The sequence below is a fragment of the Furipterus horrens genome, unplaced genomic scaffold (genome assembly GCF_987537825.1).
Source record: "Furipterus horrens unplaced genomic scaffold, mFurHor1.1.pri manual_scaffold_10, whole genome shotgun sequence".
In the NCBI taxonomy this organism is placed as follows: domain Eukaryota; kingdom Metazoa; phylum Chordata; class Mammalia; order Chiroptera; family Furipteridae; genus Furipterus; species Furipterus horrens.
In genome coordinates, this window is record NW_028327180.1 from 18877069 (window position 1) to 18890152 (window position 13084).

The following is a 13084-nucleotide window of genomic DNA, read 5'->3' on the forward strand; positions in this document are numbered from 1 at the left end:
CAGTTTCACACCAGGGGCACCAGGAAAAGGTGGATACGCCGTTGCCCTTTGTGTGCGCACACGCTCCGGCTTCCTCTATTTCCTTTTGTCAATTACCGGCCCGAGAGGTGCAAGCGTCCACGCCGGGGAGAGGCAGAGCTCCGCCAAGAGAAGCCTGTAAGTCTGCGCGTTACTCGCCCAAGAGCTAAAAAGTGACACGCAGGGCCGCCTTCTCCCGCCGCGAGGAACCAAGGTGCGTCCTCTCCTCTGTGCAGCCCCAACACTCCTGGAAACCATCGGCAAACTCCAGGGGACGCCGCGGCATCCTCCCACTTCCCACCCCGCGGTGCCTTCCCCGGGGCCACTCACACTTCAAGGAGGAGCCGTGGCGCTGGGAAAGGGGGCTGGTTCCCTTCCTCCTCTGGACTGAGGCAGCAGCTGTAGGCGGCGCCGACCGCGCGGTGCAGAGGACGGAGCGGGGCTCGGGTCGCTCACCCAGGCGGCCGCCCGGGTCTCTTCCGCGCTGCGGACGCAGAGGCGGCGGCGGCCCGCTTACCTCCTCTTTTCCTCTTCCTGGGTCTCTTCAGGCTGTCTTCTGCCCGTCCTGGGCCACTTCTCCCGGGACAGTCCCGTTCAGTCCCAGATTTTGTTTTTATAAAGTTTCTTCAGGGCGGAGGCAGCGGCCGGCCCCCCGGGTCCCCCCGGCCCCGCCGCCCTCGGGGCTGGGGCGGGGGAGGGGGCTCTTAAGAACTCCTCCCGGAGTCCTGCCGAGGAGCCGGGGGGCCGGCGACTGGCCAAGGGCGAAGACCCCCGAGGGGGCTAAGGGGAGGGGGAAGGTAAGAAAAGGACCGCGGTGCCGGTCCTGTTCTCCCCGCCGCGGCTTCACATCGGGGTCCCCGCCCCCCGGCCGGGGGTGGGAGCTGAGCTTGGGGCCCCGTCTCATACACTCCGGGGCGAGATGCTAAGGCCCCGGGCGGGCTGCCGAGGCGGCGGCGAGGTGGGGGACCTGGCCGGCTCCGCTCGGCACCGCCCCCGCTCCCGGCTCCAGCATGTGTCGCTACGGCTGGGACCCCCTCCCTACACCTTGGGGGTCCCTCGCCACGCGCCCCGGGACCAGACAGAAGCTCTGGCCCCTTCTGAGCGTCCTCTCACCGCGGAGCAGCTGGCTAGCCCCGGCCCGAGGTAGCCGCCTCCCTGCCCCCCAGCCGCCGGCTCCGGCTCGGGCTCCGGCGTGTGCAGCCGCTGCTGCCGGCCGGGAAGGTGAGGGGGGGAGAAGAACGGTGGCCGCCGCTCCCGCTGGCCCAGGTTAGGGCGGAGGTCTCGGCGGCAGCCAGTGCACGGGGGCGGGGTCTTTCGGATGCTCCCAGGCTCTCACGCTCCCGGCGGCGGTGGCTGTAGCGCCCGGAGCTCAGATCGCTGTCTTGCTCGCTCTGTGCGGGGCTCTCGCCTCACTCCAGAGAGAGGGGCGGGAGGAAAGCGGCGCGGGCCGATGACGAAAGTAACCTAGCAACCGCTCTCCTCCCCCCGCCCTTTTCTTTCCGCTCGGAGGCTTCCTCCGCTGGCCTTTTTTCCCCCTTTCCAACCGCCCCGCCCTGGGCGACTCTGGCGCGCTCTGATGACGCTCCAAAGGAAGAGGAAGTCGCGACTCGGCGAGCGGGTGGGTGCGCCGCGGGCCGCGGGACTCACTGCCGCTGCCACCGCCTCTACGGCCGCGTCAGAACTAAAGAGAGGAAGGGGAGGAGCCGAGTGGAGCCTAAGCTGCCGCCTGATCTTACCCCCGGACTTGAGGGCAGCGGAGAGGGCATGATCTTGTGTGGTTTCCTGCAGGGCAGGTGGTGACTGCTCCTTTGGGAGCCGGGAGGAAGCCCAGGCCGCGCGGCCGTGCTCGGGTGCGCACCACCTGAAGGTGAGGCATTGGGCCCCAAACGAGCCTTGGAAAGCAATGCTGAGCGGGAAGTTGTCCTACACGCTGATCCCCCCCCCCCCACGCTACACTTGTTTCAGGGAGCGAGTGCCCCACCCTCTCCGTGGTGTGGCGCGAGGCCCGGCGCCGGATAACGTGTATATGAATGAATGAATGAATGAATGAATGCTCCCGGAGCTCAGAGGAGTGGATGAAGTGCTAGCGCTTTGTAAACTGTATAGCACTGTAAAGATGAGAGTTGTAATACACCCCTTTTTCGCCTCCCCCCAAAAGGAAATAGGGTGCAGCTTGAGCATCTAGTCACAACCTGAGTCTCACTAGTGAAAAAGGAGGCAAATTGCCCGGGCAGGGGAAGAGTCATCCTCCCGGAGACTGTGGAAGGATTTTTGACAGTTTTTCATGGGGAGAACTGAATAGTGCCTCGCTTTTGGCAATCATTCGTGCTTGTGTTTTGAAGCTTTGGAGAACAGGCCTTGGTTATGAGTCTGTGTACATTGCCGTCATCAAGAAATTGTGGCCTGTGTTTCAAGTCCGACTCAAAGGCTATCTGCTTTCTAAAATAAGTATTATTACTGTTGTGCAACTTTCCCTATACGTAGATGTTATCTTGGAAAGTAAATTCAAGTAAAAACTCATGAAGTTGAACGTGTAGTTCGCTAGGAACAGAAATTTTAGGACAAAAGGGACCAGAATCCTCAGATTGAACCTGATCTGGTGAATAGTGTGAGAATGAGATAAACGCAGTAACAATGGTGAAAGGAAGCAGATGTCACCATTCTGTCGCTGGCCCTGGGCACACTACCTCTGGACGGGGTAGTAATGGATATTACAAGCCTTTCCGCCTCAGGGGATAAAGAGCAAGATTTTATAGGCAGACTTGGGAGGCTCCGGTTTTCTGCCACTACTGCTACCACCATATGCCCATAGGAGACCAAGGAAACTCTTAACTGGATAAATCCAAAGGTTCGTTTTTATTAAAATGCTTGAGAAAAGGTGATGGGGCGGGGGAGGGAGATATTGCAGAAGCAAAAGGAGACAAAGTAGCACCTGCCCAACTGCCCTTGATCCTAAATTCCAAGAGCCAGATTAACTATCCTGCTTAAGCTACCCTGGACTTGACTGCCTGTTCATAACCTGCCCTGTCCATGTTCTTCCAAATAAGACTCACGGGGAATCAGATCAGCAAGTGATGTCCCCACATGGGTACAAAACAAACCTGTTTTTGGTTTTGCCTGTCTTCCTGATGTCCTGATGGAAGCTGAAGGAATGCAATGCACAGATTTACGGCATTTCGTGAAGCTGAGCACCTCAGATTTTAAGTTCTGTGGGTTTTGGATAACAAGAGTGCAAACATCAGAACTCTGCAACCCAGCAGAGGATACCTCAAAGTGTGTACCAGTTGGGGTTTTTCAGCAGCCTGATCTGTGGCTCCACCTTAGAACCTCAGTGCTGAAGAGCACTCAGGGGAGCCCTCGGCCAGCCTGGCCACCTCTGTAAGAAGTAACAGCTGCACTAAACTTACTGGGCAAGATCCACCCACCTCACCACCCAGCCTAATAACGGGAAGAAACAGCTGGAACTGGTGCCTGGAGAAGAGGAAGTTCATACATGTCCAACTTGGTCTGCAACTCTTTAGTTCTTTATTTATTTATTTATTGTATTAATCCAGAGGAGAAGACAGCTAATTCGTTCAAAATTCAAAAAAGTTTGAAGTTTTAGTTAGCAGATTTTTCCCTGGTTCATCAATTTGTTTCTAGTAAAGATCTGCGTACTATGTTAAAGTATAACAGAGGGATATTTGTATAGGCCTCTTCTCCAATGCTTGGAAGTGGGCTCTTATGGGAAACTAATCAGTGTTTTATTATCCCACGTCAGTGTTCTTTTCCTGTCAAAGATTTCATAAGCTAAATTATCTGGCAAAATTTCTGCAAATGCCATATACGGTATTCAATTACTTTTAGAATTTTTATTGTGAAATATACATTTAAATGCATAAAGCAATTTTTCAGTATAAGGAATAATTATAAAAGAAATCTCCATGTGGCCAACCAGGTCAAGAAATGAAACATTGCCAGCACCCGAGAATTCCCCCTACTGACTTTCCTGAACACAACCCTTTCCCTCTTTTTTAGAGATAACTGTTATTTTATCTCGTGATAATTATTTCCTTGCTTTTCTCTCATCACAAGCATGCATCCCTTAATGATATATTATTTAGTTTTGCCCTTTCTTTTGAACTTGACTAAATGGAACAACGTAATATATTACCTATTGTGCTTACTGCTTTTGCCCGACATTCTTTTTAGTCCGTACGTTATTTGGGTTGTTCATATAGCTTTAGTGCGTTCATTTTAATTGCTGAATATTACAGTGTCCCATTGTAGCATATGCTCTAATTTATTTAGCCATTCTATTGTTAATGGATATCTGGGTTTCTAGTTTGAAACTGTAATAAATGCTGCTGTCAACATTCTTCATATATGTATTCCATCATGTCTATATCATTTTCTGTATGGTATATACCTAGAAGTGGATCATAAGCTTGAATAAATAATGCCAAGCTGTTTCTAAAGTGTTATAATAATACCAGCCATGTATGAGTCCCATTGCTGCGGACCCTCAACAATACTCGGTAGTGGTAATTCTTTTCAGTTTTGCCAGTCTGGTGGGTGTGGTTTTAACCTGCATCCCCCTGATTACTGATGCTGTTGAGGACCTTTTCATATATCAACTAGCCATTTGGATTTCTGTTGTGTAGTGTATCTTTTTCAGGCCTAATCTCTGAGATGCCTGATGTGTCCTCCTCATTTGTAGTGATTTAGCTTCCTTGAAACTATGTAACTAAACCCTCTTCTTTGTTGCTTTGTATTTAATGGGCAACTATGTAACAAATTGTTTCCACCCACATGCACACACAGATTTTTTTCTTTTTTTATTTCCCAGTTTCAGTAAATTATTTGAAAGTCACCATGGCTTTCTGTTTTCTTCCTAAAGTTCCTGCTAAAATATATGTTTTGGGGTTTTATTTTTTAATTTCACTCAATATCTAATAATACCATGCATGTTACTACTTGGCAGCCTGTCCCAACATACTGTTTGATTGTTTTTTTCATTTTCTTATCAGCCAGTTCTCTGTTCAGAGTTAGTGATATTTTAAAACTGGAGGAAGATAGACCCAGAGAAATTAAGTGACTTACCCGCATAACAAATAAATAGGAAGAACAAGTCAATAGGAAGCTGGACTCCACCCCTAAGTCTTCAAATAGAGTATGCATGCATTTACTATATCACACTGACTCAGTCTTCTGGAGCAGTAAGGTAAGTGAATTCCCGTGGCCCACAGAATATTGTTCACTTCCACTTGGCAAGCCTCTACTTCTACCTCTGGATGAGGTTATTATAAGCCTAACCATTTTAGGATCAGCTTAAAATTGATATAAGTGAAAAAATAAAAATTTTAAGGTTACTATATATGATAGTGCTAAAGGAGATTACATGGGAATTTGCTTTAAAAAATAAGGGAGTGCAAAGGAATTGAGTAAAAAAAGAAGAAAGAACTCACAGACATGGACAACAGAGTGGTGATTGCAGGGAGGAGGGGTGTGGGTAGAGGTAGAGGAGCCTATGGGGGAATAAATGGTGTTAGAAATTAAATTAAAATACAATAAAAAGGTTTCTTCACTCTCCCCTTTATCCCTTTTAGCCTATCTGTCACTAGGGCCGGTTGCCTCTACAAATAATTACCATACTTCCTCGATATCTGAGAAGAGTTACAGAAAAGAAGGTTCTGGTTAATAGGGTCAGATGATTGGGAAAGGCCCTTGATGATCAGCTCCCTAATAATTCCATGAGGTGGTTAAAAACATTGGAGAACATCAGAACTTCATTTTTGTAAATACAAGGACAAATCAACCTAGAAACTACCAACTGTTTGATGATATTGCCCCTGTGTCACCTTTATTATCTGGGTTTGCAAAAATATTGATTCCAAAAGTGAATGATAGACGATGACTAGTTTTAATAAATAAATTAATTAAAATAATTTTGAGTCACTTGAAATCTTTGAATATTTAACAGTTTTAGAAGAATCCTTCATTTGGTTTTGTCATTAATAGTCACAAAGTATTTTTATCTATTAAAATTTAGCTATTAAAAAAATTAAACATTGAGTAAAAACAGCCTTAAACAACTGCATAAAAATGTTAAGGTAGGCTCTGAAGAGTGAAGGCTTTACAATGTTCTGGCTTGAAATTTAAAGTTGAGTTAATTGAATTAACAATAGGGAGTTGCCAAAGATACCAAATACATAAATATTAATTGTTTATTTTTTTGTGTTAACTTCCAAAAAATGGTGATCTATAGAAAACATAAAAGGGTTAGTATATCTATTATAAGCATAGAATTCTCACATTTACTTCATCATTCAGTGAACTAACCACCTACTATTTCTGAGCACTCGACTGAGTGCTTGCTGGCCATATAATGGTGAAAAGAAAACAGACTTGTCCCCAGCTTCATGGAGCTCACAGTCTAGTGCCTAGTGCATGCCAGGCTTGATACTTCACACCAGTTACTGCCATCTAAACTTTGAATATATCTGATGATATAGTCAATGAATAAATGAGTGACTGCGTTTATTCTCTTGATAAGCAAATAAATGACCACATGCTACAAACCTTAGCTTTTATTGTCATTTGTCAGATTGTCATGATAATTTTGAAAAATTAAGAAACATTCAGAGTAGTATAATGTGTGTCCATATACTTTTCAACTAGATTTTGCTACATTTGCTTTATGTAGTTTTTCTGAACCATTTGAAACTAAATTGCAGGCATCATGATGGTTCACTTCCAAGTACTTTAGCAAGTATAATCTAAGAAAAAGGATATAACTAACCCCAGCCTTTAATCAGACTTAAGAAAAATTTTAAATGCCTTTAAATATTCATATTTAAATTTTCCTAATTGTCCCAATAATGTTACTTTCCATCTTTATTGGTATATAATTGACAAGTAACATCATATAAGTTTAAGGTGTACAACATGATGATTTAAAATATGAACATAGTGTGAAATTACCACAATTAGGTTAGTTAACACTGTCACCTCACAGTTACCTGTTTTTAAAGAGTGATGACATTTAAGACCTTCTCTCAGCAAATTTTAAGTAAAAATACCAGAAATATTCTTGATAGCTTGTGCCACAACACCCCAACCTTGTATTCTTCAATCTTTTAAATGTACATATTTTTAGAAAAACTTAAACACTGGACTCTCCAATATTTGAAAGTAACTGCTTTACATTATATCATTTCTCTCTCTTTTTTTTAAGTGTATTTTAAGTCTACTAAGCATTATGTGTTTTTTAGTTAGTAACGATCTCCCTTTCTTCAGTAGCTCTTCCACTCACCTTTGGCATCACTTAATGCAGCTTTAGTAGTTGCAGAAGTCACTTACTGAGATACTAGGCATTCCGCTGTTTTCTGGAAGTAACCTATACGTTTTCTTAAACACTGCTTCCTTCCACCTTTGCCTACCATGCCTGCCATCTTTTTCCCAACCAGAGCTTTATTACCTCTTTCCCCCTCTTTGTATTTATCCTAATTCTCTAGGAACCCACTCAAGAGCATGTGGCTTCACAGTTATCTTCTCTTACTCTCGGCCCATGACCTCTCCTGAGCTCCATCAGAATCTGTACCTGATTTCTTTTACCAGAACCTTTTCCCTAGGAGTCCTTTGCGCCAGAACCCACTACCACTGCAACCTGCCACCACTAGTGTGTACGTAGCTGAGTCCAAAGGAAGGAGAGGAAATAACGTGTCAAGAACCTAGAGTGTGCGGTTATTTTATTTAGTCTTCACAAAACCCTGCAGAGTAGGGATAGATGCCTAGATTCCTCTTTCCTGTTCCTAGATACATAGGAAGATGGTATTTCACAGCCTGCCTTGCAGAATGTGGGCAGAAATGGTATGTGTCACTCCCTGGATGGATCCTTAAAGTTTCCCATGAGACAACCAGCTTGTGATTTCTAACCTGTCAACAATGTTCAGAAACAAAGATGTTAAGATAGTTGGATCACATGCTAGAAGTCCAGATTCCTTAGTTGCTGCTTGAAGGCATGCTACCCGACCTCAATCAGACAGTGACGTGAGCAAACTATAAAGCCGTATTGTGTTAAATCATCGAGTTTAGTACCAAGTCTGCATGTAGAAACAGAATAGCAAGTCATTTTGTTAGTATTCTAGTTCAGTGAGGTTGGGTTTTATCAGCCTTTGTGATCAGACATGAGAATGCAATCCCCTTTTGTTATACTGTTTTCATAAAAACAAGTTCTGAGTTCCAGTTCAAACTATGAAAGAACTTTTAGAGACTAGGAAACTAAATCTTTAGGGATTGGCTCTTGTGCGGATGAAGTACCACATACTGGAACATCAGCACCATGCAGGTTTCTGTTTAAGGCTTCCTTTTCAACAAATAGGCTTCCATTTCAAAAATGAAGCTGTCCTCAGGTTCTCCAGCCTTACATTCCAGGGCTGACATTTCTTTAATAACCAAATAAAATGTCAAGAGCTACCATCTTATATGTTATCAAAAGTTCAAAGCCAGCTCTCTCCACTGTGGCTGGCATCCTCAAATCATTTTAATACTTTGCCCCACACTGGACACTATTATTTCATCAACATAAGATTGTTCTATGTAGTGAGCTTTTAGGTTGAGAGGTAATGAATTAGTATAAGAACAAACATCATAGAAAACAACTTTAAATTCAATATTGCTTTCTCTAAAACTGTTGGCCAGTTGCAACCTTGAGTAATTTCTCACTGATTATGCCTGAAGTTGCTTCCTATCACTCTACATTTGCTTCTCAACCCCCACACTCTCCTCACATATGCCAGAGCAATCTCCTTAAACACAGGATTCCTTTTACTCTATTGCTTAATTCGACTCTCTTGGGTGTCAACCTTTTACCAAAAAAATCTCATCAAAAATTCTAATTAATAATGTATCCAAGATGCAAATAACAGAAAATCCAAGTGACATAAACATGTGGAACGTTCACTGTTTCTCTTAAAGAATACACTGGTAGGGAGCCCAAGCTTGGCACAGCAGCTCAGTAATGCCATCAAGTACCCAGGCTATTTTTCTTTCTCTGCTGTCCTTAGATTGCTCTCCACGTCATGTTGACTTTTATTATCAAGCCTCTGGCCTAATGAGTCACAAATAGGCCGCAGTTCCTCAAGAGTCCCATCCAGAGTACAGACTGGAAGGAGGAGGAAATGGTGGTGCCTGTTTGATGAAAAGCTGATTCTTTTCCCAGCATTTCCAGCACACTTCTGTTTAGGTTTTATTGATAATATAATAATGTTTGTAGAGAATAACAATAAAAAGAGCACCTATGTTACTCACCATCTAGCTTTAGAAAGAGAATATTATCAATGCCTTAGAAGTCCTGTTACACACCACCCTCTGACCCTACCCTCTTCCTTCCAGAACCATTATTCTAGTTGGGTGTTTACTAAGCTACCACACACACACATATTTTCATTTCACATGTTTAAAATCTAAATAATTCATGTATTCTACTGGGACTCACATTTCCCCTTCAACAATAGATCCCTAAGATTTACTCAGGTTGGTGTAAGTGGCCACAATTATATCCCATGACCTCTGATGGCCCCGTGCTGCCAATCTGGCCTCTAGAATCCTATGATTCCCATTGACTCAGGGGCATCTCTTACTATCAATCCCACCCAATCAAAGGACAAGCAGTCCTGAGCTTCTCAGAATGTACTAGCATATTCCTTATCACTTCAGTGAAGGCAATGTCCTCTGAGCGCTACCAGGGAGCATTTTTACCTGATATTACATAATAAATGCACTCTTAATTCTAACTGCTTTTTTTTTTTTTTTACCTTCTTCCTCATCTTATAAGTAATTCCAGCATCTCCATCTTATTGTTGTTTTCAAGTTTCAAGGAACCAGTTCAAGGCATTCTATTAAAATATTAAGTCTTAAGTCATTGGATAATGCATCCATAATAATAAACTTGATCCAGCATTATTGTCTGTCCTTCCTAATCCAGCACCTTTAAGATCCAAGCAAATTCTCCCAGTTTCTGCTGGTACATATTCATCAGGTTCTGTGGTGCTTTGGGTGAATAATCCTTTTCTTCACATAGCGGTATTTCCCCACTTGGCTCATAATAAGGCTTTAAATCATTGGTCTAGAAGCAGTAAAGAGAGGCAGGGAAAAATCTTATAGACAGTCATCATATTGCAATGTATCTGCCATAACTAAGGCCTTTGCACAGTCTCTAGGCAACTGGAGACTAGTTTCCTCCAGCAAAAGGAAGAACTCCAGAGAATTCTGGCTCAGATGTTCTGAGGACTCTGGGGAGTTAAGTCCTCAATCCCATCCACCCAAACATCTCCATCAGAGGTCTCGTGCCCTTTTAGTTCCCTGACCTCAGCACAAGAAACCTTCTGGGCTTTCAATTCAACCTCCTTTTTAGCTCTGCTGTACTTAAAATCTAACTTGAGATCTTATGTTTCAACTCAGTCTATGTCTGTCTACAGGAGATAAGACTCTCTTTATAAGATGCAATGGAAGGTTTCTGGCTTTCTTTCAACCCATATTCTAAGTTAATAGTTACCTGACCTGGAGCCTATTATTTTCTTCCCTCCTCTAGCAGTTAACAACAACAAACAAACTCCAAAATTCTAACAATTACCATTGTACCACCACATCCCATATCTTTCGTTTCAAGAACTACTACTCTAGACCAGTGCATTTTCTTATACCTGCACATCATCCCAATTCATTGCAGGTAACACTCTTTGCTCTAGTGACACTACAGCAGGCCAGGGGTTGCCATGGACTCACTCAACAATAGTATTGCAATCTTTGTTGCCCTCTGACCAGAAGTGATCCAATTCTTTAATCCCATTCTGAAGATATCCTTCCTTGCATCACTGCTAGGATTGACTGATTTAGGCAGGGTTCCTCCCAAACAAGGTTTAAGTATAAGCATTATGTTTGAAATGTAAAATGTGATGCCAGGAGGTACTGTTAGTGGATGGAGAAGGGAGCCAGCAAATGGAAGGGAACAGCACAGCACAGTCTATAGCCTTAGAAGATCTGACTTAGGGTGGTAAACACACAATACAATATACAGATGATGTATCATAGAATTGTACACTTGAAGCCCATATAATTTTATGAACTGATGTCACCGCAATAAATATAATTTAAAGAAACACAACAAAATAAAAGTCTATAGCTTTGAAAATACATGGAGGAATCTTAAATGAATACTACTGAATGAAAGAAGCCAGTTTGGGAAGGATACATAGTGTATGGTTCCAAGTGTATGACATTTGGGAACACTACCAAGGCTGTAAAAGATCAATGGTTGCCAGGGGTTCAGGGGAAAGAAAGGAGGGGGGATGAGTAGGTGGAGCACAGAGGACTTTCATTGGAGTGAAAACTATTCTGTATGATACCGTAATGCTGGATATATGTCATTATGTATGTGCCAAAATCCGTAAGATGTACAAAACAAAGATTGAACCCTAATCTAAACTATGAACTTAAGTTAATAATGTATCATTATTGGCTCATCAATTATAACAAATGTGTTACACTAATGCAACACATTTAATAAAAGGGGACACAGGGATGTATGGGAACTCACTGCACTTTCTGCTCATTTTTCTGTATATTTAAACTGCTCTAAAAAAATAAGATCTATTAATTTTGTTTTTAAGTCTACAGGGCACCATTTATATGATTCAGGACCTGCAGCTAAAAGCTAAGGATTAGTAGGTAAAGATTTCAGATCCCACTATCTGTAATACACTCACAAATGATTAAGCAAACTAGATAGCTAGCCATCCAAACAAAAGGCACATGAACCTCACATTTTCAAATAAATTTGAGAAGTACAATGAGTTTAATGAATGAAAGGAATTCCCATTCTGAAGCTCTAAGTCTTTTTTTAATTGATAAAAGATATATACAAATACTAAAACTAAAAAAGGACAAAAAAGTAAAAATTTTAGTCCCCCCGCAAAAACCCCACTTATTTAAGTCCTACCTTCCATTGTGAGAGCATCCACAAAAGAAGTGTCTCCTAAAATAAAAATTTTAAACAGCTCTGTGAGAATAGGAAGTTTCCTCTTTGTGCAAGTGAATTTTTCTCTCAAAAAGAGAGTGAACTGTACAGAGAACAGGCACCTGAACCCTGATCTGCTTGATGGCAGGGAACACCGATCTTAGCCTTTGGATATTTTCCAGAAATCTTCAAAGTTTATGTAGTTCTAATCAACAGCTCAATAGGATCTTAAAAAAAAAAAAAAAAAAACTGGAAGGAATGAACAAATGAAAACAATATGAATATTCTAAAGAGAAATGAGGTAGAGAGCTGACCATACCAGATACTAAAACATTGTAAAACAACAAGGATTAAAAGTTTGTGGTAGTGGTATGGGAATTGAAGTGACAGATCTCTCAATGGAACACCTGTCTGCGAATGGATTCTAAGATGTGTAAAATACATGTTAAGAGATGTATCACAAATCAGTTGGGAAGGAAGAATCATTCCATAAATTGCAATGGGCTGGAGAGCTAGTCACTAGATGAAAAGTCAATTCATATCTTCACATCACATCATAAATAAAATAAATTTTAGAGTATGTAAAGAGATGAAAAAGAAAATTCAAGCTTTAGACAAGCCAAAAGAAAAGAGAATTAAGTATTTTTCGAGCCTCTGGAAAAGTATGAATTTCTAAGCTTGAGAACAACAAAAGAAATTAAAATTTGACAACATACTAACAACCATAATTGTGAAAGTTAAATACAAAAAGCAAATAGCAAACTAGGAAATACTCATTTATGGGAAGAGACTATTACCTCTAAAGAGTACGGATAAACAGACATAAAAATAACTAAGATCATACTAGATACATCAGCAAAGGGCATGTTCAGAACATTTACAGAAGAGCTACTATAACTAGTTTTAAGCAAAAATTTTCATCTGCAGTTGTATTAAAACAAAAATACATCCCTTTCACCTATCCAATTGGCAATATTAAAGAGTTATATTATTAATGTGGAGGGGACAGGAAAATAAATACGCTCTGCATTTCTAGTGACACAAACTTTTAGAGAGTAATAAATTTGA

The 13084-nt window shown here is 42.3% G+C and overlaps 1 protein-coding gene across 1 annotated transcript in view; it reads right to left on the minus strand.

Moving 5' to 3' along the window:
- The window catches only part of FBXW7 (F-box and WD repeat domain containing 7), a 164809-nt gene extending 163359 nt beyond the window's left edge, over positions 1-1450 (minus strand). The window contains exon 1 of the mRNA XM_090288212.1: positions 349-1450. The gene's annotated coding sequence lies outside the window, so the exon portion shown is untranslated. The remainder of the gene's footprint in view (positions 1-348) is intronic.
- Between the last annotated feature and the right edge of the window lie 11634 nt (positions 1451-13084).